Genomic DNA, 5,718 nt, shown 5'->3' with positions numbered 1-5,718 from the left:
CTCATACTCAATTTGGAAAAGTGATCAAAGCCATTGGGACTGATAATGGTGTTGAATTCAACACCCCTGCATTCTTCATGGAAAAAGGGATAATGCATCAAAGATCCTGTGTGGAAACCCCTCAGCAGAACTCTGTTGTTGAGAGGAAGCATAAGCATATACTAAATGTAGCAAGAACTTTACTTTTTCAATCAAAACTCCCGAAAACCTTTTAGTCATATGCTGTCCATCATGCAGTCTACCTCATAAATAGGCTGCCAACCCCAAACCTACAGCACAAGTCACCTTATGAACTTCTTAATGATAGACTGCCCAACCTACAGGATTTGAGAGTTTTTGGCTCGTTGTGCTTTGCTAGCACCCTGGCTCAACACAAGACTAAACTTGACCCTAGGGCCCGAAAGTGCATATTCCTTGGTTTTAAAGACAACATTAAAGGTTACATACTCTTTGATTTAAGAAACAGAGAGATCTTCATTTCTAGGCATGTCATGGTCCATGAACACATCTTCCCCTATAACACCAAACAGACCGGAGATCTCACCATCACACCAATAGAGAATGATGATTTTACTCTCCTACACCAGAGTCCAATACTCCATGACACAACAGACCAGCAAACTAACACCATGCCTTTAGAGTCTAATGATACTAATCATACCCTTGACATACCTACTAACTTTGAGGCCACCAACAATCCTGTTAGAAGATCTCAGAGAAATAGAAGTGCCCTTGCCTACCTACATGACTTCCACTGCAATCTTATCTCCCCTAGCCACCCTCACCCTAAGCCCACCAAGGCTAGTTATCCTTTATCCATTGTCCTCTCCTATGACACAATATCACCTAGCCATTTAAAACATATATTGTCTGTCCAAACCAATATAGAACCTAAGCACTACTTCCAAGCAGTCAAGCACCATCACTGGATAGTAGCCATGCAACATGAATTAAATGCCCTCGAGATTAATACAACTTGGACCATAGTTGACTTACCACCTGAGAAGACCCCTATAGGGTCCAAATGGGTTTATAAAATTAAGTACAAATCCGATGGGACAATTGAGAGATACAAGGCAAGATTAGTTGCCAAGGGATATAACCAAACAGAGGGACTCGATTATTTTGACACTTTTACACCAGTTATCAAACTAACCACAGCAAGGCTCCTCTTAGCCATTGCAGCCTCACAAAATTGGCTTGTGCATCAATTGGATGTCAACAATGCCTTCTTACATGGTGATTTACATGAGGAAGTATATATGTACATCCCTAAGGGTGTCACATGCACAAACCCAAACAAAGTTTGTAAACTCCATAAGTCCCTCAATGGTCTAAAACAGGTTGGAAGGCAATGGTTCATTAGGTTAACCAAGTGCCTATTATCCCTTGGTTACACACAATCTCACCATGACCACTCTTTGTTTACTAAGGCCTCTGATTCTGTTTTTACTGCCTTGCTTATATATGTTGATGATTTGGTGTTAGCTGGAAACAGCCAAAAGGAAATTGATTTGGTTAAACTATGCTTAGACACTCACTTTAAAATTAAAGATCTAGGCCTAATCAAATACTTTCTAGGCCTAGAAATTGCTAGATCCACACAAGGCATCAACTTGTGCCAAAGAAAATATCCACTTGATATTCTTGCAGATACTGGCTTCCTGGCTTCAAAACCAACACCAACACCCATTGTGAAGACCACAAAGCTACACCAAGACACATCAACTCCTCACTCTGATCCAGCATCATACAGAAGATTGGTGGGAAGACTCCTATACCTAACCAACACAAGACCTGATATCAACTATGTTGTGCAACAACTAAGTCAGTTCATGGCACATCCAACCATCACTCACCAACAAGCTCTTACTCGTGTTTTGAGATACATCAAAGGAAGCCCTGGACAAGGATTATTTTACTCTGCCACATCAACTCTTCAACTCAAGGCATTCAGTGATTCAGATTGGGCAGCCTGCATTGACTCACGCAAATCCATCACTAGCTCTTATGTTTTTCTTGGTGATTCCTTAGTCTCTTGGAAATCCAAGAAGCAAACCACTGTAGCTCATTCTTCCTCTGAAGCAGAATACAGAGCATTAGCATCTACCTCATGTGAAATCCAATGGCTCACCTAGTTGCTCACCAATTTTAAGGTACATTTCATTCAACCTGCTCTCTTGTATTGTGACAATAATTCGGATAGATACATTGCTGCAAATTCTGTGTTTCATGAAAGAACTAAACACATTGACATTGATTGCCATGTGGTTCGAGAACGTCTCCAAAACAAGCTCTTCCACCTTCTTCCTATCCAAACAACTCAACAAACAACAGATATCCTCACTAAAGCTCTGGATCCTACACCTTTTCACTACTTGCTTTCCAAGCTGGGCACACTCAACATCTATGCTCCAGCTTGCGGGGGGCTATTGAAACATACTCAACATCAACATGCTGATCACAATGCCTTGCTAACCAAGCCACATGAATATGTGCCCCATGCTCACACAAACAAAACCAAAAGCTCATCTCATGCTCTAGCACGAGCCACTGCCTCAAATAGCTCGGTCAAAGTCCTATGCACCATAGCGCATCAGGATAAGGGACTTGACCGAGACAGCATAGCTCAGGCCACACCTAGCATCAGGCACAGTCCCCTCGGTCAGGATTAAGGGTGGAAACAAGCCAGGCCAGGCCAGGCTTTGCCTTAAACAGGCCCAGCCTATATAGTATGTAGGAGCCTGGGCCTGGCCTGTTAGCGTGTTTAAAAAAAATTTCAAAGCCTAGGCCTGGCCTGTTTAAAAGCCTGGCCTGGCCTGTTAGCCTGTTTAAAAGCCTGTTTTACTATATCATCTTGAAATAGGTCATCATATCTACATTTAGATAGGTTAATATTCCTACTTTTAATTAGACTCTTCTAACCCTAACAATTAAATTATATTTTTTATATTAATATTACATATGTATAATAATATTACTTATATTAAAATTGTATAATATGAACATATTACATAATATAATTAAATAGGCCGGCCTGTTAGGCTTAATAGGCCTTTTGGATGGCCTACAGCCTGACCTATTTAACTAAATAGGCTTTTCAAAAAACCTGTGTCTGGCCTGTTTACGAAATGGCCTGACCTGTTATAGGCTAGGTAATAGGCCCCTGGTAGGCGGCCTGGCCTGTTTCCACCCTTAGTCAGGATGCTCCAGTCAGGCTCACTATGCTCGGTCAGACTGACGCACCAGATGCTCGAGTCAGGCTTACCATGCACGGTCAGACTAACGCACCAGACTTGCTCAGGCTGATGCACACTAGCTTTGGCGCGCAACAATATACGGTCAGGCTCATGGCCCTGACTAGCTTTGGTGCGCAACAATGTACTGTCAGGCTCATGGCCCTGACTAGCTTTGGCGCACAACAATGTACGGTCAGGCTCATGGCCCTGACTAACCTTGGCGCACTAGATCTCTCCCAAAGCCACATGGCTTGCTCATGGACCTATATTTATTATCAATGTATTATAATCTATTGAGAAAATAGTATAAATAGTTTATATAGGATTCATTGTGTACATGAAAGAGACAAAGCATGAGGTATCCAATAGACCATGATAATCTTACTAAATTTTCTTATCTATAGGAAAATAACATATACTACAAAATGATACTTTATTTATAAATAATTTAATTACAAAACGCACATCATTTTTTATAGCTAGATATAATAATTTAGTAGGAGAACATATCATATTCATTGACACCCTCTTATACAAAACTATCCATCCCATTTCACCAACAATAATAAATTGTAACAATCTAAGTTTTTATGTAGATTTCTATTATTTCTTTCTTAGTACAAAGAATGTTACCCCACCCATTCAATTTTGTCTTATGCTCACAACCACTCAAAAGGATTCAATTTCCCAATAAAATCTTCTCCATATATTTTTTAGTCTTTATAAAATTATATAAAAATATTAATTTTTATTTTTATTTAATTTTTCTTTTTAACTAAATAAAAATTTCTAATTTGATGATAACATAAAGTAATATAAAAATGGGGACATATAATCGGGATCCTACAACCACCACATAAAATTTACAAGAGATAAATGTTTTCCTTTCTTCCTAACCAACATCCTCTAAAAAGCGTGTATACGATAGGTTGCCAACAATTATTTTCTTAGGATTATTTATCCATTGGAAGCCCAAAGTAAGCAAAAGATAAAGAACATGTTGCACGATGTAAGATAGAAGAATCCTCTCCAAGAAGTACAAGCAACTCTCATGGAAATTTACCTCAAGGCCTAATACCATTTCAAAACACTGCAAAATGGCCTTAGCAATTAAGATATTCTCCTTAGTTGTGTCCCCAATGAAAATATAGTATCATCCACACGTTGCAAAAGAGAAATATCCTCAACAAGACCACCTAGCTTGTTGTCACAAAAAGTATATAATAGAAGGGTTTGCTTCATCAAACAATTTACCCTCTCACTACCAACACGAGAAGGAAATAAGCTAAAGGATCACCCTATTTAACACCATATTTGATCTTCTAACCCATTTCTCATAAAACCAAATCTATGTATAGTAGCATGTATTCAAGAAAACCCTACCTAACAGAGTCACATGTCTTTACCTCCTTCAATGGTCTACCACCACATTCACCAATAAACATTCCATATAGGAGTGTGGATTAGATGTCCTTATTCATGTCTCCATCAAATAAAAAAATGACACTTCAAAATTATAAAAATAAAAACTATTATTTTTACACTTTTTAATAAAATTCTATTGGCTAGAGACATGGAGACACCATTATTTTGGGACAGAAGATCTTCATTCTCCATATAGAATAGAATATCCATAAGTTTAGACAAACAATTTATTATATAGGCAAAAATGTTTATAACTAATAGAATAATAATAAGTTAATAACACAAACAATAACTAACAAAAAAACCTAAACTATAGATAAATTTAAATAAAATAAAACTAATGAAATCATAAACAAAATAATGTTCTATCAATTCAAATATATTTAACATGCCCCTCAAACTAAAACTTTAGTAAATTTAAAGTTTGTTACAAATAAATTCATTTCAAATGAAAATATATAATCAAATAATTATATGGTTGCACAAAATCAAATCATTAGAAATGTATTTTATTTGAGAAATATGAAATTATGATCATCACATAATGATCATCACGGATGAGAAAGGAATTTACTAGTTCAACCCTAGGAGAAAATGCACTGCTAAAATTATGGTCATTAGGAAAGACTAGAAACCCAACAAAATTGGACGTATTCTATCTTAGATTATATTCTTGAACTTCATGAACTATAGAACAAAATTATCATCATCTTCTTCAACACCCCACCTGCATATCAACCAGCTTCAAAATTACTCTCTCCCCTTGCAATCCTGTCTCTATTTTCCATAACCATCAATTATTTAGTAACTACCTCATCCCCAACAAGATCATGGATTCTCAACCTCCAAAGTGCAATTAGTTTGCCTCTCCAAATTAAATCAAATAATATAAAATATTAGTTTATATTTTTATAATTTGTTTTGAATTAAATGAATATTTTGATTTGTCCGAGACCTTAATAAGGATAGAAAATCTTCGTTCTAACATGAGACTTAGAATGTAGATCATCTATTCTACTTTTTGTCTCACAATTGTGTGTCAATCCAATTACAA

The sequence above is a fragment of the Lupinus angustifolius genome, chromosome LG08 (assembly GCF_001865875.1).
Source record: "Lupinus angustifolius cultivar Tanjil chromosome LG08, LupAngTanjil_v1.0, whole genome shotgun sequence".
Classification (NCBI taxonomy): domain Eukaryota; kingdom Viridiplantae; phylum Streptophyta; class Magnoliopsida; order Fabales; family Fabaceae; genus Lupinus; species Lupinus angustifolius.
This window is presented reverse-complemented; position numbering follows the sequence as displayed.